A 22,047-nucleotide genomic window follows, 5' to 3' on the forward strand; every position below is an offset into this window, starting at 1 on the left:
GGTCTGGTCCTCAGAATTCCTGTTTAAAATTTTGGTGACACGTTGCGCTTTTTGTCAGCCTTGGCAAGGAGGCAGGAATGGTGCATGTGATCCGCTGAGGAGAACAGAATGTCAAAAAGCAGTGGTGGCACGACGAGAGCCAGCAAGGTTGGGAATTGGGCGTCTATTTTTAGTGGCCAAAGATTGTTCTGAGGTTAAAGGAACACACAATTCTGGGGGAAGGTGGAGGGAATATTTGCCTTCCCTGGAGGCAATCCAAGAGGATTGCAGAGTAAGAGGTCAGAGGAGCAAGGGGAGGGGAGGGCTATCTGTGACACAGCTGTTTTGGGAAACAAAAAGGAAAAATGGAAAAAAAAGAGGAGTTGGATGGCAACTCCTGGTGAAGCATTTTTCAGAGCGGTGGAGTCAATGAAGCAGAGTCATATTTAAGGCATCAGACCACCTACATCTTAACAGATCCACAAATCGATGTTAACGATGCCATTTATGTTTAAAAAGGACTTTAAATTCAGCTGGAAAAATAGAATGGATGGTGAAACGGATTGCCTTACTTGTTCCAGCCAACTTTCTGAAGCAGGAACTGATACATCTGCTGGAGAAAAGAGCAGAAAGGACAAAACCCTTTAGGGACAAAATATCTCAGGCAATTCTTCCCGTCAGAAGGTTCTGACCAACACTGAAAGAACTCCGGTTGTAGCAGTGACAAATTCTTGCAGACAAAAAGGGAAATATCAGCTTATTTATTATTTAGTCAGAAAAAATAACATTTGGACAGTGTAGGACCTTTTTGGAGATGAAAATTGCTAAAGCAGTAAGATCTACCCACTGTAAATTAGCAGTACCTAAAATGGAAAACACAGTGGGATTTTTAATTTTTAAGTCGCTTGAAAATTACATAAACTTTGCATGGTTTTCTCTTGTATTTACTGAATTGAAAGTACAGCATTTTTTTTCCTTGTAGAACTATACTATTGACTCACTTTTTCAAAAGGACAAGGAGCAACTCGAAATTTGCATCAGGGAAAGGCACAGGAGCTGCCTAATTTAGCCACATTTTTCTTTGCCCTGAAGAACTGTGAGCTTTCTCCAAGGAAATGTGGAGTGAACCATTAAGCTCAGTCTAAAACCAGAGCAGCGTGTGTATTCCAGGCTGTGCACAAGTTAAACTGACTTTTAGGCAGGTTAAGAACATGCTCAGGATTATTTCACCTGTCAATCCACAGTTACTCACACAAGCTTTGGATGTGCATCCAAGTCTTTCAAAGGTTGTTCTCTGTGTTTGAGGATAGACCAAAAAGCCAATATTGTTAGTTTTGGGCTATTTTTAATGTCTACATGCAGACAGCTCTCTAGAGTTGCCATAAATATCCTGTTTGCTTTCTTTGTTTCTCTTTCATTTGGCTCCCTTGGTATCAACCAGACTATTCTTCCTAAAATGTTTTACTATGTCCCAGCTGCTCCTTTTGGAGGAGAAAATCAGGGAAACACATTTGCAGGGGGAAAGGGATATTTATCCAGCAGTGAGTAACTTTCAAAAATAGTTAAATCAATTTAGAACAAACTTTCAACAGAGAACGCTCACCTTTGGACAGAGATCAAGAATGGAAACTCTCAGACCAGAAGGAATTCGCGCAGGATGTAATGAGGAATCAAAAAATGTGAGTGGGTCTGGAGGGTGCCAGGACCAAAATAAGGCCAGGTCACCCTGGCTGCCAGGCAAAAAGCTGCTTTTTCTCCCTCTCACGCAGCTCACAAATGTCTAACATTTCGCAGAGAGTGCGAAGTGCAAATCCAAGCGGCCACAAGGATTAATTTACGTGCCCGAGTGGGGAGCGGGGCTCAAAGAGCAGAGCTGAGCCCAGCTCTGTCCCACGTGTGCACAAATCCACAGGCAGCCATTCCAGAGCCTGCAGAGCATTTTCTGCCCGTGAAAGGCACGTGTGATGCTGGGCTCATTAGGAGGAGATGTGAAATCGGATCCTCCTTTCTTCCTGCTCGGCTCTGCCTTTCTGCTGAGTGCCACAAAAGCAGATTGCGTTTGTTCACCCTCTGCCCACAGCACTGGAGCTGGAGTTTATCTCCATCTTTCTTCTATTTTTTTGGTTTTTTTGCCTTTTCAAATTCTTGGCTCCCTCATTCAGAAGCTCGTGGAAGAGGGAAATTCTCCTAGTGCAGCAAAGCACTTATATACTGGAGCAGAGGGCTGGTTTGCTTTTTAATAAAGCAGATGCTGCATTTCTTTTTCTGTGCCCATTCTCCAGGCCGGCATGAGCAGACTCCAGGAACTCCTCCTGCCTGCTGTCACTCACACCTGGGCTGAGAGCCTGCCCTCACCAGCAGGGCTTTGCCTGAGCCTTCCCAACAAGCTGGGGAAAAAATCCTTCCAGCAGCTCCTCTCACCTCGTAAAAGCCTGAGTGTGAATTGCCGGTGCACGTGGGAGACCCTGCAGGTCCTGGGGACTCTGAATCTCTTCTGTTCTCCCACCAAAACTGCCCTGGGCCCTCAGCAAATGTTCCATTTTGGCAGCAGCACCATTCCCTCCTCGGGTGCTGCTGTGCCTCTCGTGTGTCACTGGGAACGTGCAGGTGGTGATATGAGACGAGGAGGACCAGTCCCAGTTTCTTGTTCCTATCCATCATTTTTGGTGGCACTCAGCCCCCCTGATCATCCAGCACGTGGGTTTTAGGGCCATCCTCAGCACAGGGATCTGCAGGTGGTGGTTGCACCAATCCAGCCATTGTAGGTTCTCTGGGCAACTGCTGCCAAAAATTGGGCAACTGAAACCTGGAGAGGGATTAGACTAGACCATGAACAGATAAGGATGTTGATATCAGTTCCAAAATGTGAAGAGGGTAGATCTTGATTAGATATCAGGAAGAAATTCTTCCCTGTGAGGCCCTGGCACAGGATGTCCAGAGCAGCTGTGGCTGCTCCTGGATCCCTGGCAGTGCCCAAGGCCAGGTTGGACATGGGAGCTTGGAGCACCCTGGGATGGTGGAACGTGTCCCTGCCCATGATGATCTTTTTAAGGTGCCTTCCCACCCAAACCATTCCAGGATCCACGACTTCATGATCTCAGGAATTGTCACAGAACACACAAGCAGAGAAAGAAAGGCACGACAGAGTCATGGCCATGTCAGATGTTTGTGCTCCTCAAGGACAGACAGCACCTGCCTCCCTGGAGGGAAATCCAAGGGAATTGTAGATGCCTTTGTAGCCTTGTCTGCCTTATTAGGTTAAAGGACTCCTGGTTTGGCCTTTGCCTGAGGGGGTCCAGTTGCCCTTGCCCAGCAGGAGCTGAGGTATGCTGAATGAAGATGATGTATTCTGTGGACAGGTGCAAAATGGAATAATTTATTCAGCCAGGAGGGGGGGAAAATGTGGTTAGAAAGTTCATCCTATGCTACAGAAAACCACAGCACTGTATATCAGGGACTTACATATTTATTATTATATACATCTCCTGAGTTCAGTGTCAGCTCTTGGCTGTGGGTGGTAGGAGATGTTGGTGCTCCTTGAGGGTGAGAACTTCTGTTGTTTGGAATATTTTGACTTTTCTGAAGAGTCTGTGGCTCTTGGGAAGGACCTCGCTGCTGCAGGGGGCCCAGATTCCCAAACAGGAGCATTTCTGGCAGCTAAATTCACTGGATGGGCTGGTCCTGCTCAGTGACAAATGTCCCCATGTCACTGACCCTACAACCCCCATTGCAGCAGAGAGGTTTGCTCACTGCAGTCCCCACAAAGAAGCCTGGCAGAGGCTCATTATCATCTCTCCATGGCATTTAAGAGGGAGATCTGCCACCCTGGATATTTTACCCCACCAGTGCCACCCTCCCTGACAAACCATGAGCCAAAAAGCAAAGTTTTTGTGGTCTCAGCATGGCTGTGGTGGCTCACAGGGAAACCTGGGCAGAGTGTGGTGTGTTTACACATTGTCCCTGAGTGACAATCCCTCTGTGTGTCGCCCCAAAGCCATTAAAGCTCTGAGGAGTCAGCAGATGAACTGGAGTGGTTAAACTCATTAACACCAGGTTAACTCCCATTGTGAAGCTCCTGGCTCGACTTCAGAGGGCCATAAAACACCAAGAGCAACACGATGACTGTTGTGATCAGGAAATTTGGGACATGTGTCATTAGAGGGAACAAACAGGGCAGTAGAGGTGCCTGGCAGCAGCTCTGCTGAGTGTTCATTGCCATCGACTCCCCCTCCATGTTCCTCTAATGCCTTTTATCAGCTTCCTCCCCTGTTGGGTGCAAACAAAGTCTGGCTCTTACCTGAGGGTCAGAGAGATGAGAGACAGTGTTAGACAGGATATTCCCAGCATTTTCAATGCTTCCTTTTTGGTGGGTTATGAATGTCTGACTGACACGGCCAAGCGAAAGTGCTGCGGGTTCCCGCGGGACCCGTGGGGCTGTAAAGCTCACAAACATAATAATAACAAAGCCATAAATTCTGACCTGTGGTACAGTCCCAGCCGAATAACAGCTCCCCAGCTGTGGAATATGTGCCCTTGTTGTGTGAAAGTGGCAGACCCGGGGGTAAAGTTCACCTCGTATTTGTCAGGTTGTGCAGAGCCAGGCCCGTTTAATGAGCAGAATGCAGCCAAAAGCCCCAGCAGCAGGACAGATGCCCAACTGTGTTTTGAGCCTGTTATGATCTACTGAATATTTTGTGAGGAGAGAAAGCTTTAAAAAATACATGATGAGGGACAGCTAAGAGAGGCAGGGTGAAAAGTGGCGGCGATGCCATTGCAAGGGATAGGTTTATCCCCTACACATCAGCCAGGATTTTTGGATCTGCAGAGCTTCACCCAGTGCCTCAGTGCCTCCTGGCCGTGAGGACTGCATGCAGCCCAGGAGCAGGGATGGAATAACTCACACCTCTTTCTTCTTTCTGCAGTGATTTCCTCCCAGCCAAAACTCGGCAGCCTCAAACCCCTGAATGACATTAGGAAAGCTCCAAAGCTTACAGCAAGGTGGGGAAGAGCCCTGGGTGAATATTAGGGAAGACTGACAGAGCCATGAGCTAATTCAGATCCTTCCCAACAGCAGAGAAAGAGTTGGATATGTGGAAAACCCCAAGTACCCCAAGCTTGTGTTTGGGAGGGGCTGGGATGGGCTGGCTTCAGGGAGATGCTCATGGGAGGAGTTGGGGGTAAAGCTTGGTTGGTTCTGCCATCATCAAGAGGGGATTTCCCAGGGAAAAGAGGCTTGAGAGACGACTCCTTCATTCCCCCACGGCCCCTGGCAGACTGGGATCGTGTCCACCTCCAGCCTCAGTGACAAGCGGGAGCGGGCTGCGCGCCATCCGCAGAAGGAAGGACGAGATGATTTGTTTTTGTGTGTGTTTTTCTTTCCATGTCTGCTCCTTGGAAGGAAACATGTCTGCTTTTAGAGAACAATGCTGCCCAGGGCCGTGGGAGTGAGGGACTGACTGGGCTGTGCGAATCCCAGCCCGCAGCCCGTTCCCAGGGCTCAGCCCTGCACCAGCCCCTTCCAGGGGTTCAATCCTAAAGGAGGAGGGCTGGGGGCTCTTGGGAAGTGCAGCCCCTTCCTCCCTCTATGGGGGTGCAACTCTTGCTGTCCCTGAGCTGTTGGCAGCAGGGATGCTCTGGGGCTTCCTGAACACCCCCCAAATCCCCAGTCTGCACCCCATAACCTGCACTTTTACCTTGAATTCTTCCTCTGCTTCTTATCCCAAATGCTCTCCTTGGACTTTTCTTAGAGCTGTCTCTTCTTCTCCACCCGTTTCCCAATGGATTGATGAGGACAATAAAATGGGGATAGGACAACCACCAATCCAGTAGGACAATCCACCATTCCATCTCCCTCCTCTGGAGCCAAGTGCAGTTATATCAGATCTTCTCACGTTGAGGCAACAAAACTCCCTTCAAAGTTGTGAAATTCCTACCACACGTTCCACACCTTTATTAATCACCCTGAGCTCTGCTTTGGGAAGCACAGAGGGCTCCATGGGCTGCTGCAGTGGGGTTAAACTCTACCAGCCTCCAGCCAGGCCATGTTTTGTTCTGGTGTTCTCCACACACCAAATTTTGAGGTGCAATTTGGGCTGCAACCTGTTAACTCCACTTGGAGTGGGTGTTTGGGGCATCTCAGGGGTGCAAAGCAGCATTTTAGGGGTTCTCAGCCATCTCTCTGCAGCCTGACTAAAAGCACTTGGAATCAATTAGGGAATGTCCAGAAAGGCTGAAATTTCCATCTGTGCCTGAGCAGCACAGAAGGTGTTACAGAGGAGTCAAATACTGTGGATTTGGAGTTATTGGGGTGAAGGGGATTGACAAGAGGTGCAAAGACACCTTTGGGAGGGTTTAGAGCTCCCAAATCTCCAGACAAGTACTGAGTTGAGAAAACACATTCCAGCAGCAGGATATGCCAGGTATTTTCCTTATTTTACAGCATTTTTTGTCACCTCGTAGCTCCCCTGTCATTGCAGCCCTTTGAGCCCCGGCCACACCCAGAGATCAAGAATCTTTTGGAGGGAGGTTTTCCTCTCTCCCAGCCCAACAAAACCCTTTTGGTGATCCTTAAGATCTGCAGATCACCTTTAAGAGAAAGCCTTGCCCTGGCACTGGAGGGAAGGGTTGAACAAGGCTCCTTAACAGAGCCCCGTGTCCTCCCGGGCACCTCTCCCGCCCAGCCCCGCTGAATGGGACCTTAGTTTTCAGGATAAACACATCCATCACAAAGCTGCTTGGCCCACGTCCCCTCCATGAAACCCCTTTTGAGGACTCTCTGCCCTGAGCCCTCATCCCTGCTCCACTTTCCACTCCCCAAGCTCCTTTTTTTCCAACGCTCCCCAAGCAAAACCCCTCATTTTGCATTTTCCAGGAGTGGGAAGAGGTGCAGGAAAACAAGGGCCACTTTAACCCCTGTTTTAAAGCTGGAGTTCCCTCCTGGTTTGGTGTATTTAGTTTGGGCACAGTTCTGAAACAAAAGGTACAAAGGAGCCAAGTTGTTGGGGCAGGGGGAGGGAAGAAAGTTGGTTTGATTTCGAGAGCCTTGGAAGATCATTAAAATTTCATAACAGGCAGGGAAGAAAAAAAAAAGGGTTGTTTGCTTCTAAGGTCTCTGGTGTTTAAAGAGCTCGAGACAAAACTGCCGAGCAGAATATTCCAGTTTATCCCGTGGAATAGGAAGGAATGGCCCCAGACATAATTACAAGTAAGTAGAGCAGTGAGAGGGGGGAAAAAGCTCAGGAAATCTGATGTCTAAGAGGGTTTTTTTCGCTGGGGTTCAATCAGATTGTTTGTTTGTGGTGATTTTTTTGACCTGCCTCAGTAAAGTTTTGGATATTTCGACAGTAAAAGGGGTGGGATTGGGGGGGAATTTTGGCTGCTGGAATTTGGGGGCAGCGGGAAGCAAATCAGGGAGCAGGGGTGAAATGTGGAGCGTGGTCTGTGAGTTTACAAAGCTGGGCTCAGGGGATGGGGTTTCAGCAGTGGTCTCGCTGCTCACTGATTTTTGGAGTTTTTATCTGCTGAACAAGCAACCGGAGAGAGGTTTTTACAAAAGCAGGGAAATGATATCTCATTAATATTCCTACCTAGCAGAAAAAGAGGGGAATAATAACATTTAGTGGTTCTAAAGCAGCGGGGAGATGATGATGAATGTTAGGCTGTACGTGAAAACTATACAAGGCTGTATAGATTTCAAAAAAATCCGTGCTATTTCTGTTCTTGGGCTTCACTCTTTAAAAATACATTACCACTGAAATGGAGTTTTAGAAGGGAATAACAACACTGGCAAAATATTTCTTTGAAGCGCAGAACTCCAGATCTGAAAAACAAAATGGGTCGTAAATCACAGAACACATTAAGAGCCACAAGATCTATGGAAATCTAACATTATAAAATATTCTTCTCAGGATGAAATAGCATTTAAAACCAGTGGTTTACAGTGATACAAACACTAAGAAAGGGATTATCTTCCCGTCAAGGTTGTAGATATCAGTTCCATTCTAAAATCACAGTACAGTACTTTAAAAAATCATTAATAGTGATTAGATATTTGTATATATGACATCAGAGTTATTCATGAAAAGGAGAAACTTTTAGCTCTATATTTATATTTTATTATTAACTTACTTTTAGCTGTCTGCAATTTGTAAAACATTGCTGTATTTAACGGCATCGTTCATGCAGCAAAAGATATGTATCTTACTTTTTTATTTTGTTTTACCAAAAAAAAACCCCAAACCCTAGGAAAAAATAATCTTACTTGTAATTTCCTGTAGCTAAAATGATTGTTAAATGACATTCAAGCTGAACACAAAGAAAATATATTTAATTATTTGTTGAAATGCATAAAATTTTCTGGTTTTTTAATGAGTAGAGCTTATTATCCTTCCTCTTTTTATACATAATCCATAAATGTTGTACCCATAAGAGCAGCTTTATGGGTACAAGAGGAGGACAAGAGAAGGTGTTTTTAAAGGAATATTGCTAAATTCAAAGTGAAATCTTATTATCTCTTGTGGGATTTGTGCTCCTAAAACCATTGCCCACAGTAAATCGTTCCTCTGATTGGAAACGTTCATCCCACAAGGAGGATTAATTATTCCATTAGGACACAATTTTCTCCTTATTTTTCTATCTCCCGGGAAAAAAATCAGCTTCCCTGCTTTTCAGTTTTCACATGAGTGTACAAATCAAACACAGAGATTATTCCTGAGGATTGTCCATGTGCAAACTCCCATCATTTTTTAAGGAGTTTCCCAGAGAGGAGCCTGATCCAAGCCCTGCTGGAGTTAATGACTCATTTCTATCTGCTGTAAAGGGATTTGGAGCTCAGCACTGGACTCCTTACAAGCTGGAGGCTGAACTTTCATAAGAACATGAATTTTATCATCTTGCAAAATCAGGAATCATGGAATAATTTAGCCTGCATTTGGAGAGCGCAGTTTGGCCTGATAATGATATTTTCCTCCGTGTACTTTGGATTTATCAGCGGTTTGTGGCTGACACAGCCCGTGTCAGCTGATGTCTCACCCCCACGTTAATAGCACTGTGCTTTGGCATTGTGTTTGTGTAGAAAAACAACAAATTTTCAAACGTCGATTTTGTTATTTTTTAAAAATAGACAAAGGATTGACGATAATAGACAAGAAATAGACAAAGATTCTATTGTCTAAAAATAGACAAATTATATTTACAAAAAAGCCCATTCCACAATTTGATAATCATCAGAATAGCCAGAAACCTCACCAGCTCCATTAGAAAACAGAGAACTCTGAGGGGCTACAGGAATTCTGGAGTCAGGGAAGGCTCAAATGCTCTTTGCCTCCTTTTCTCTCTTTTATTCCTTGCCGTGGGCTTCCCACAAAGCCTCCATTGGGAGCAGGGTCTGGAAAGGGTCAGCTCAGTCTGAGCAGGGTCTGGAAACAAGGCCCATGTTGTCACACCAGGCTTGCTCAACCCTTCCAGCCCAAGCCGGGGCTCCATGTCCTGCCATCATGCAAATGAGGCTGTTCCTGCTGGGAACGTGGCATTCCCGGGAACGTTCCCTCCTGGGAGACAGGGCTGCAAGTCCTCCTGGTTTAAGAGCTCGTGCTGATGCTGCTCGTTCTGGCTTTACAGGCATTCAAAGCCTCCCTCCTCAGCCTTTCCCTTTTTTCTCCGTGGAAAGAAGTGAAGTGGGAAGGCTCCCAGATAGATGAGTTTGTAGGAATGAATTGGAGTGTGGGCTTGTGAAAGGAAGCTCCTTCAGGAACCTTTAAAAAGGCAACTCTTCTTTAAATGTACTCCCTCCCAGAAAAAAACCCCAACAAACAAACAAACAAAAACAAAAACAAAAAACCAAAAAAAACCCCCACAAAAACACAAGCAAAACAAAACAAGACAACAAAAAAAAAACCCCAAACAAAACAAAAAAAACCAAACCAAACCCAGCCAAGCCAAACCAAACCAAACCAAACCAAACCAAACCAAACCAAACCAAGCTAAACCAAACCAAACCAAACCAAACCAAACCAAACCAAACCAAAAAAAAACCCCAAAACAAAACAAATAGAAAACAAAAAACCCCCACAGAATCAGTGGGTGGAGTTATTTGCAGATAATGCCATTTAAGAGGCCAGAAATCTTCTGGGATTTTCCAGTCTGGACGGATGGGGGTACACAGGGGTCTCATCCCCTTGTGCCAGGGGAGCTGGCACTGCAGGACTCCTCTCCCTGATCCATGGCCCAAAACTTTCCAAGTTATTGAACCTCCCCAAAAAATTTTAGAATCAAGCTTGCCTGGGAGGAGTGAAAAGCTGGATTCTACTAAATTTCTGTTCTTTCTGTGCAGGAGAAATTCACAGAACTCAGTGAGGAGTGCAGAAGAACCCAGAAGTGCCAGGGGCAAAATGAGATGGATGATTTCCAATGCCACTGAGTGCCCAATCTGCTCCCACCCCTGGACAGAAACCTTGGCTGCCTCAGGGATGCAGTTTGCAACCTCGCTGCTCCAGCACTTGTAAATAAAGGCCTTTTTATCTCTGGGGTTTCATGTTCTGAAGAAAGTTATCTGTGGCCATAAAAAACACATCTGTCCCTCTGCTGAGGGCAGAGCAGCCAAGGGTTCAGCATGGCATGGAAAAGCTTCCAGCAGGCTTGGAGTCAGAGCTATGTCCTTTTTCTTCCCTTTTTCCATACACTTGATCCTGACCCAGGCAGCTGCTGCTCTTTCTGGAGGGTGGCAATTCAGAAAAGGCCAAATATCTCATTTTTTTTTTTTTTTTTGCCCTTAAAAAAAAACTTGTCCTCGCATGAGCAGAAAGATCTTTGTTACAATATCTGCCCAAACCCTTAAACTCTCAGGAACTGCTCTTAGCCCTGGTGCTGCTGTCACAGCTCCAGCATCCCTGGGGAGGATGAAGCTCCTCATTCTGAGGTCTCTGCCTCAGCACAGCTCTGTCTGCAGCAGGGGCAGGACAGGGATGGAGCAGAGAAATGAATTGCAATAGGTTGGGGAGCAGCTGTAAAACCCAACCTGCCAAACTCAGCAGAGAGGCAGCTGCCCCTTCCCTACTGCCAGTGAAGTCTCTTCCCCCTGACAGTTTGCTGAAAGCATTTCCATTGTGTGGCACTTAGCACATCTGGGGATTTATTGCAGCTGATGCTCTCTGTGTTCTGTCTCAGTGACACCCACAGAGGATGAGGAAGAGCAACCCGTGCCAGATCTCTGCTCCTCGCTGCATCCAAATGTGGTAAAACCCTGGAAAGCTCTGACGTAGGAGAGCCCTGCTTGTCCTGGTCTGATCCTGAATGACACTGACGCCCACTGACTTCTCCCTGCAACAGATGCTGCTTAGGAAAAACACCAGGATTTGGATAAATGATAGGAAAAATAAACGTTTATTTCCCAGCCTTTAAATGCAGGGCACTGGCATGTGTGGCAGGGGTGGAACACAACATTGATCAAATTCCTTGTGTCCTGACTTTATTACCCTACTGGATATGGAGAAAGGGAAGGAATAAAGACTTCCCAGGCAGGAATAAAGCTCAGATCTGAGCTTCTCAGACTCCACAGAGGAGCAAGAAGGCATGGGGCATGGCAGAGAGAACTTCCCTGGTAATATCCAGATGTCCCTGCCCTTTCCACCCAGCTGATGGCTGGGTTGTGCTATAGCAGAAAATAGGGATTTTCCAGCTGGACCACAGGCTGTGGCCATAGGGCATCTGCATCCCAATTTCCCTGCCCTTTACCTCAGCTGGCCCTTTGCAATAGTGGAATTGTGTTCCCAAAGGCAGGAACACAAAATAACTCATGATGTGCCTCAAACTGTGAGCAAAGAGTATCTGATCCTGCCCAAACACAGACTGCTCGCTTCAGAGGGGGCAATATTTACACAGTAATCAACATCTAATTCTCTTTCCCAGCTCAAATATTCCCTTGTGTGCTCAGCCACAATTTCTGCTCATCCAGAAAATCTGCTGGTTGAGCATGGGGATGTGAGCAGAGCTCCCAGGGAATGCCCAGGGATCCTCCCAAGAGCTACAACCTTGGGATGATCCTCTCACACCCCAGGATCAAGGCCTTTCTCCTGGCTCATTTCATCTATAACCACCCAGATTGGGCAAGGCTACTGAAAATTCGGATTTCTGTGCTTTCCACGCTTTCTAAATTAAAGTTTTCTCCCGCGTAAGTGAGCAAAAAAATACCCTTCTTGCCTCAAGGATGGGGAAATAAGAGCAAAGAACCAAATTGCAGCCTCAAAGTGCAATTTAGAGCTCCCAGGAGGCACAAGATCTCCTCCTTGCCAGCCATCCCTTTGCTGACTTCAACAGCTCAGAATGACCAGCTGGGCAGAATGAAATTCCTTCCATTCTCAGATACTGCAATAAATATTTAATAAATAATCAAATTAAACCCGAATGTTGCTTGTATTTATTTTTTTTCCTCCCTTAGGTCAACATCTGTAGCTTCTCGTGCTGTTATTTGTGAAACAGCTTTATTAACCTATTACGAAAGCAGGCATTTGTTATGCAGCAAATTGAAGTTTCACAGTCAATGGATGTTTTGTGGCCTGGGAAAAAGTAAACATCAACTGGAAAAGTCACTTGTGCCTATTCTTGTTTTTGCCCAATAAGAATTAATATCAGATGTGTAAATGGTGGAATTCCTTGAAGGAAATGCATCTCCTTTGTTAAGGGACTGCTAGCTGGAAGCTCCAGAGCCTCAGATGATGTAATAGCCAGACGTCTGCAGACTTTTAGAACAATTCTCATTTATTTCCAGGAATAAGAGGAAATTTCTTTCTACTTCTCTTCCCACATCACTCATCCTAGCAGGGAAAGATGCTTTCCAAGGCGTTTCAGCAGTCACTAATGGCATAGTTCTGTATGGGTCACTCCACTTGACAGATGGATTAGGATCCAGTGTCAAACTAAGGAAAAAGGGAGAAGAAATCTTTATATGAGGATGGAGACAGACTGATGAGTCCACCCTGCTGATAATACTAAACCATTCAGGGGCTAAAGATGAAAGGTGACTGTGATGGGATGCCAAAAATCCATCTGGAAGTCCATGGCTGAGTGAGAAAACATCAGGTGAAGTTCAGGACAGATAAATGTCAAGTGATGTACACAGGGGAGGAGGGTTCTGGAAATGCTCTGAAGTAAATCTTACACTCTAAACTAATTGTAATCATGAAGGAGAGATGGAGGGTGATTATCCTGGGAAACAGCTTGGACTTGTGGCTCTCAGAAAGCCAAGTGAATGTTAGAAACTATTCAGAAATTAAGAAGATGATAGAGAGATAGGTAGATAGGTAGATAGATAGATAGATAGATAGATAGATAGATAGATAGATAGATAGTTTTGATAGATAGTTTAGATAGATAGTTGGATAGATAGATAGATAGATAGTTTAGATAGATAGTTGGATAGATATAGATAGATAGATAGATAGATAGATAGATAGATAGATAGATAGATAGATAGATAGTTTAGATAGATAGTTGGGTAGATAGAATGATAAATAGATGATAGATAGATAGATAGATAGATAGATAGATAGATAGATAGATAGATAGATAGAAAGGAAATATGTTATTTTATAAACTTTGGTGCATCTCCACCTGGAATACCTGAAATCTCCCAGCTCCTAAAGGAACCTGTCAAGCTGGAACACAGAGGGTGGTGCCAAGGGTAATCAAAGATTTAGTCCTGAGAGTGACAACAATTAAATGGATTCTGTTTCTTCAGCCAGAAGAGAGATGAGTGAGAGGATCTGATGGCCTCCTCAGGAATTGGGAAGGACAAGGAGAGAGTAGCAGGCAGCTGTTTGCTGTTTCTGCCTCCAACACAGAACTCAGAAGCATGAAATGAAGCTGGTGGCTGGCAGTTCCAAGGGAGCAGGAGCAATCCTCCACGCCGTGCTTCGTCATCCCGCGGAACCCCTTGCCACGGGATCCTGGGAGCCTTAAAATTTACTGGATGCATTCGTGAAAGAAAAAACTCATCGGAGGTTTTTAAAATCCATCTGGGTTTTGTATTAAACAGAAAGGCTCCACGTCTGGTTCAGAAAGTGCCTGAGCCAGAAACCACTGTAAGCTGGGCAAGTGTTTGGGGGGAAATGTTGCTGTAGGCCTGACCTACATTTGTGCTCTTTGCTGGGCTCTCACTACTGTTGCAGATAGGAGGTTATTTGGCATGGGCCTCCAGCCTGACCTGCTAAAGCTGTTCATATCTCCTTGCAAGCCTAGACTTCCAAGTGATAAGTAATTCCAGACAAATGCATTCCTTATGTTCTCTCTTAAATGTAATAATAATGTTAACTATTAAGTCAGGTGATGACAAGCCAAAACAGAGCGGCCTCAGGTCTTGAGCTTCTCCCTTCCCAGTCCTGATTTCCTTTGCTCTGGGTTGAGGTGACCCAGGGCAGCCCACAGGTGCTGTAGGGGCAGGTCTACATGGGTAGACATCAAGTCCCTCTGCCAGTCTTGGCTCCAAGAACCTGTGCAGGGCCACCAAGAGACAAATGGAGGTGTTTAATGCACAGCAGGGCACTGATGGGGTTGATTTGGTGACCAGGCTCACCTTACTTTGCATCTGAAAATCACAGGTCAAGGAGTTGTGCCCAGGTTTCCTCTGACTACCAAACTCCAGTGTGGAGTTTGGAGCTCAGGGCATTTTAAGTAGGGAGGAAAGCTCAGTTAAAAACATTCCTTTTGGCTCTAAACCAGCAGAGACCTCCATAAGAGATATTCACAATCTTGCAACCAGCTCCTCCAACTCTAATTGCCTGAGCAGGAAGATTAAAACAGCTACGATGGTTTCTGGGCAAATCTCTCTGTGTTTTAGTGAAGCGTTTGATAGTCCCATAAAATCTGAATTGAAAGCTTGACTCAGTCTGGCCTGGATGTGAGTACTTGTCTGTGGTCTCTGCCTTGGCTGGAGTATCACAAACCAGGATGAAGTTTGAGATGTCACGTTTGAGGAGATGAAGGAGGTGCTGCTTGGAGAGGCAAGTGCGTTAAGCCTGGCTTTATCTAATTTCTTCATGGATACCTTGGAGGACACAGCTAACAAAATGTGCATTGGACTTGCAGATGGGGGAAAACACTGGGGAAAAACACAGGAGATGAATGACTGGCAGAGCTTCAACAACTCAGGATAAGCCACCTCCAGAAGAAAAAATCTCTGTGCATGAAGGGGATGTGGCCACCACTGAGGAGAACATTTGATCTCTGCTGGTTCTAGGACATGGCAGTGGAAAACTTGTCCTTTATGAGGCTCCAGAAGGGGAGATGGAGCTGAATCAACCATGGGGATAACAGCTTTCCAAACTATCCTCATGGTGATCATCTTATTTCTTGAATGCTGCTTCCCTCAGGGAACCTCAGCAAGGAATCAACACCCCAGAGAGAATTCTTGGGGGAAAGAAGGAAAAAAAAATTTAAAAAGTAATAGAAGTAATGAGGAGCCAAAGGGGAATGGCTTACGAGAAAAGATTAAAATACCTAAATATGGCTAAGTTGGCCAAATTATGACTAAGGGAGGATGTGATAACTGTCTGCATGTATATGAGGGCTGTAAACCACTAGGAAAGGAAAGGCATTGTTTTGATTGACATAAGAAGACATTTCGGAGAAATCCCATTAAATTAAACAAAGGAAAACATTGAATGAATAACGGGAATTGTTCCTAATGGTAAACTTGACCAGAATTTGCAAAATGTTTTATATAAATTGATCTGAAAAAAACATCAAGGAGATGTGAGAAAGCTGCTTGGATCCCAGTTATTAAAGATATTGGCTTCTCATGCTTCCTGCAGCAAAGCAAGGAACAAGAACAATCGAGCTCAATGGAAAGGGTTTGGCTTTCTTTGTTTTCTGGTGCAGGAAACCAACGATTTTAGAAAACCTTGCCAATGGTCTTGTTGTTAAAAATGCAGTGAGTGCATCCAGAAAGCTCAGTCACAAAAGAACATGGGTTTCTGAAGGCTGAGTCTTCTGTCTTTCCAGGTTTTCAAAATATTTCTCAGCTAACCCTGCCAGAGCAACCCCCCCGCGTGCTGCAGTCTGGAGAGCACAAGGTGTGATAAACGGGGGAAGAAGCATCATTTACATTCCCAGCCCAAACATCAGCCCATGCAGAACTAGCTGGTCCAGGCCCAGCTTTCTTGAAGTGGTTTTTGGCCAGAATTCCCAAATGTGGGTGAGAATTCCCGTGCTGTCTTTGCGGCGCACCCAAACCGCAGGTGGAGTCCATATGGGCTGGGGAATGTCCACAGCCCCACAAGGCCCAGCTCTCTTGCTGGGAGATGTTTAGGGCTGGCAGAGGCAGTGAAACGTGGAATTCCTCCCTGGCACTGGGACCCACGTTCCTCTCTCAAAACCACTTCCATCAGTGGAGGCTGAGAGCAGGTCCTGTGCCCCTGTTTGACATCTCATTGAGGGGTCCTTGGTGGTTTTTTTTCCAACAGGAATCATGCAGCAGATTGAATCCTCGAATCCTAGAGTCCTAGAGCTATGGAATAGTTTGATTTGGAAGGGACCTTAAAGGTCATCTAGTCCAAACCCCATGCAATAAGCAGGGACAGAGCACCACAGGATGGTTTGGATTGCAAGGGACCATAAAGATCACTTTGTCCCAACCCCACTGCAGTGGGCAGGGACACCTCCCACTATCCCAGGCTGCTCCAAGCCCCATCCAACCTGGATGTTTCCATGGGTGGAGCAAGGAGAGGTCTTTGACAAAGCTGTTGTGCCAAAAAGTGAAAGGAGCTTTTAACACTGACATGTTGAATTTAAACAAAAAAAAAAAAAATAGCAGATGGGCAGATGAAAGCTGCGATCTCCTGCAGGCACCTGGACATTTTCTTGCTAATCTTGCAAGATGAAGGCTTTACTTTGAAAACCTTGAGTTTCTCAGACCCATTTTGATTCTGGAATAATTTTTTCGGTCTTAAATGAGCTGATTGTCCAAAGAACTCCAAGAGTGAGCACTTCCACTGAAGCCATAGCAGGGAAAGAGGAAGCAAGCCTCACCTTTCTGAATCTTTGCACAGTTTGTGTCACTTCATCGCCACCCTACGAATTCTGTGCTCTTAAATCAGGTCTCCATCAAATCCCTGGATTGCTGCAAGCTAATCAAACCCATGGAGGTGCTGGCATCAGTTCAATAATATGGATTGCATCAAGACTCAAGATTTTCATATTTCAAAGGCTGTTATGATTTTTAAAATCCCAAACAGGGCCGTATTTATGCACAGCCCCTTGCTGTGTGCTACATTATCCACTTAGACTCACATTACAAAAATAAGCTGTAAACACTTTTGATGAAAGGGTTGGACACTTCGTTTACACCCCGAGAATGGACTTTTGTTTTAATGCCCAATTTCACTTTGGTATTTAACCTTTCCCCTCAGTTTTACATATATTCTGTCATTTCGTTCCAGCTTGCTAGTTATTTATCTTTGTGCAGGGAAGGAAAAAAAAAAGGGAAATAGTATTTTTTTTTTAAAAAAAAGGATAAGTAAATACATTTACAAAAAAAGTGTTCACTCAGCTCTTAGCTAAATGCATGCAGCAAATCAGAGTCTGTTTACCCTGAAAGTGTTTTGGCTGGGGTCTCAGATGATTTCCATTGGCCACGAATGAACATCGACTAAAAGCAAAATGAGAAACCTTTTACCTGCAAAGACATTAATTAAAATTTAATTAACTCCTGTTTGCACAGCGCTTTGAAGATGTGAAAGCATTTTGGAAATCCTGTGTGTGTTAAGGCCTGCACTGGCTACTTCTGGAGTATCTTTTGGCATTGGAAATGTCCAATGGGTGGAATTGGGGCTCACGGCGTCACCACGAGGGCTCCCTGGCCAGTGCCTGCCCGGGGTTGCCATGGAAATGCAGAAGCAACACATCTTGGCAGCACCATAAACACAGTTTTTTCATATATTTTTTAAAGGCTGGAACCCACCCTACTTGGCTTGGGCTTCCCCACAAATGAAGCCTTGCCTCAAGGACATGTTGTGCCAGAACTGAGAGCAAGCTCCGTGTGTCTCATTGAAGGGACCAAAACATCCCAGCTAGGATAAGGAATTACAGGGTCCAGGTTCTTGGATACCTTGTGAAGCAGAATTCCTCCTAAAAGCACCTAAAATAGGGCAAAAATCAAATTTTGGCATGGTTGGTGCCCTTTGCTCTCTGAGCAACCACACCGAAGTCAATACTGTTCATAAATATTGGCAAAATTATTTCCTCATGGCAGGAAATGCAACTTTTTATGGATTTTATTGTTCCTTGTAGGCACTGTGGCAGAAGAAAATGTTAAAGGAGAGCTTTGAAGCAAGGAAATGAGCAAGCTGGACGGATCTTTACGGTGGGATCTCCTCCCAGCTCCGTGTGAGGAAGAAAATGGGCAGAGTGGGGTGGTGGATGGTGCTGCTAAGAGGGGGTGGCTGGAGAGGGAGATCTGCATGGACAGGGAGAAGCAGCACCTTTGGATGAGCAGGACACGGAAGAGGAAACCAATAAAATGTGATCTCTAGAGAGATTTTCCATAGATTCCTGATTATCATCTCAAATTTTTTCTGAACCACCAAATTTTCCCCCTTCCTTTTTTTATTTTTTTAATTTTCTTTTTAATTTTTTTTTTTTTGATGTTTAGCCATCACTATTTGTAAATGAACCCTTTGGATTCCTTTGCTCCCAGACCCTTAAACTGCCCAGGCACGATTAAACAGTAAAAAATGTCACAGAATTCGGAGGGAGGGAGAATAACAGCAAAATCTGTTCCTCATTTTTTTTTATATTTCATATGGGATGCGAACCGTTTACTCCCTAGTAATTGCAGATGTTAGACTGAGACTGTAATAATGTAGCTGGCAATAACTGTGGCTTTACCACAAAAAGCTTCCCAGTAGCATTAAAAAGACAACAGAAACAATAGTTTCAACACATTCATCTGTACCAGGATTCTGGAAGCACTCAAGCTACTGATTTATCATGTAAACTTCTGCTGGTGTACGTAGGAACTCCAAATATTTTCTCATGCTGTTGCTGAAGAGATGACAATCTCACATTGTCTTCCATCATGTAATCTCTCAAATTTGCAGACCAATTTTGCCTTCCCATGGATTAAAAACTCTTTAATTTCTGTCTAATCGAGAACAGAAAACACATGCTTTAATATTTCCTCTTTTTTTCCCTATAATATTTGTGCTTTCTGGTTTGTTTGCCCATGTCAGTCTGGTGTGCTGGGTGGCAATTTTGAATTAATTATTTAAAACTTACTGCAAAAAAGCTTTTAAAGCCTCCTGGCCTGTGAGCTATCCTGAATAACATGGATATAGGTGATACATAAAGCAAACAACACCCTAAAATCAGCCCTTCCAAGCTGGCTGGGTGCCCTTATCACACATTTTAACCTGCCAGGCAGGACCAGGCACATATCACTGCACCTTCAAAGTGCCACGTTTTTGTCACAGATGTTTTGCATAAATAAATGCTGTCATGCAGGCTGATTAAATCAATACATCTGTATCAACTCCCTGTTCCTGGCGGCGTGTTCCAGAGGATGCCTTCTGCTCCCGCTGCAGCCTTTGAAATCTCAGAGAGAAACAAAATAATGACAATAAAAAACCCCGCTTGTTTTTTCCCCAGGTTAAACTTTTTCATCTTTATCTCAGCAGAGCAGTGGCTGTGCTGATTGTGCTGGGGGAAAACAAGCCACGGGTTGGGTTCCAGCCCAAGGTTACCCAGCTGGTGGTACTGCAAACCACAGGAGCAGAGCTCGGCCCCAGTGTCATCAGATCCCTGGGCTGGAATGTTCTCCTGCTACAATTTGGGTTTTCCAGCCATTCCTCTCCTAATCCAACACTCATACAGTGAAGCCTTCTTCTCTTTCCATCCATTGTTGCATATTTGCGTGTTTGGGTCCAGTGGTGCGAGATTAGGAAATTACAGTTTGAAAAAAAGGGGGCCTGGGGCTGTGGGTTCTGGTTGTGTTCACATTGCAAGGAGGTCACTCCTCCATTGATACTTGCTGTAAGTAATGAGGTTTGGAGCATGCCAGCAATAATATCACGTTGTGTATCTGCTTGGTGCATCTGGATATCTTCAGAGCTTCTATCCATCGTGTGAGTGCCTCGCAATAACATTAACAGTGTGACACTGGGACTGGGAACTGGGATTTTTGCGACTTTACAGCTACCAGGGGGAAAAAAGTCCCAGAGATATTGTTCACAGTTTTGCATTTAAATTAATAGCAAGTAAACAGATGAGCAACGTATGGCAGGAATGTTCTGCACAGAGAACAGGCTCCCATTAGGATTTAAAAATCACATTCTCATCTGGCTGCTCATTTCTGCCTCACTTCCTGGGCTTGCATCATTTATGGAGCGCTTCCTGAGCTGGTGGCAGGGTGTCACCCTGGATCTGTGGCACCCTTGGGTGCAGAACAGAAACCACCCAAACTCAGCATGAACCGCCAGATGGATGAAATTTGGACCCTGATGCCAATTATGCTGATTAGACTTCTTTCTATATGTGATTGTACCTGGCCTGGTTTTCAGAAAAACCCTACATTCCGGGATTTTTTCCACAATTATGTTGATGAAGATTAGAGATAAGCATGAATAGATCTAGGATGTACCATGGCAAGGTATAAACACTCCTGAAAAAAAAGGAAAGCAATATTATATTACCTCTGGCTCTTTGGTGTCAGGTATTACCAGGGCCCCATTCTACAAAATGAAAAAAAAAAATAATCTTGGAATCAGAATAGACGGGATTAAAATATTAATAGGATTTCTTAGCATTATCCTCCCACAGCTCTCTTTTGGTGTTTTTACAGGGTTGTCATCAGAGACAGCATCTGAGCACCTTTCATATAAAACTAAAAGCAACATAATGTTATAAATGAGCAAAAAAATTGGGAAAGAGTGAGGGCGAAAGTGTGTCTTCTCTCTCTCCAAAGATCTGATGTTTTATGGGTAGCTGGAATATTTCTACCTTCATTATCTGTGTCTTGACTTGGCTTATACTCAACCCCCAAGTTTTATAGAAATGTATCTCTGTATCACTCTGACCTTCCAAAGACATCAGTCTGGCTAGGAAATCCAGAGAATTTCTGGCACTGGTGGTACTGACTCACTCATTGTTCCTGTTCATTGTCAGTTCAGGAATTTCCTCTGGTTTGGTTGGAAGGAAAAAAAAATCCATCCAATGGCAGTTGTTGGTATTTTGCTGTTGTTTGCCAGGAGTCTAAACCCCAAAATATTTTCTCTTCTCAACAGCATCGTGTTTCTGATTAATCAGGGTCAACTCTTCCTTTTCTCTGCTGACCTCTAGTAGCGACCCCAATGTTCCTTTTAATTTCCTTGATCTATTTGCAACGTTCCCAGCCAGGTCTCTGGAGTGTTGAAGATCGAAAGTAATTTCCAAACAACTTCAGCTGTATTCTGGTTCCAGCTAAACTGGTCTGAATCAAGGCTCACTCTGCAGCAATCACTGGGCAAAATGTGTGTGGGAGCCAAACCACAGATTACAACATCAGGGATTATGACTTTCCAAGGGAAAGAGAAAGCTCCCACAAAATCTCTGTAATATTTGCCCTGCCTTCATAATCCAGAACTGTCCTGGTCTTCCTCTTCAGCAGAACGTTTTCTGTATGGGGATGTTTTCCCAAATCCCTTGGTCAGAAGAGACAAAAAGAGGAGAATGTCTGTGTTGTGTGGACAGTCAGGGGATTTGGGATGTTATTCTGCATCTCTGAGTGACTCCATCCAACCTCTTCCCCATCAATCCCAGACTGACAACAGGGGCTATTTTATAGACTCTGGGCAAAGAAATGGATCTGGACTTCTCACCAAAACAGGACATAAAGGGAGAAGCTGACATCTTCTCTTATTGAGTATATGCCAGGCTGGATATCCCCTGGTCTCCAGTTAACCACGTGTTCTCCCAAAGATCCCTGCTGAGGGATTCTGCTGTCCAAAAGGTGCTTTTGGGAGGTCTCAGCTCTGTCAGAGAGGAGCTCAGGCTGTGAAGTTTGAAGAGCCTGGCTATGTTTGAGCCTTGGAACTGTGCTCAGGA

General features: G+C 44.8%; 1 long non-coding RNA gene across 1 annotated transcript; it reads left to right on the forward strand.

Moving 5' to 3' along the window:
- The first annotated feature begins 7,006 nt into the window (after window positions 1-7,006).
- Window positions 7,007-12,367, forward strand: LOC143695093 (uncharacterized). The gene is made up of 3 exons (XR_013184007.1): window positions 7,007-7,183; window positions 10,310-10,477; window positions 11,143-12,367. It is a non-coding gene; the product is annotated as an uncharacterized LOC143695093 (long non-coding RNA).
- Window positions 12,368-22,047: the final 9,680 nt, after the last annotated feature.

Source organism: Agelaius phoeniceus, chromosome 12 (genome assembly GCF_051311805.1).
Source record: "Agelaius phoeniceus isolate bAgePho1 chromosome 12, bAgePho1.hap1, whole genome shotgun sequence".
In the NCBI taxonomy this organism is placed as follows: domain Eukaryota; kingdom Metazoa; phylum Chordata; class Aves; order Passeriformes; family Icteridae; genus Agelaius; species Agelaius phoeniceus.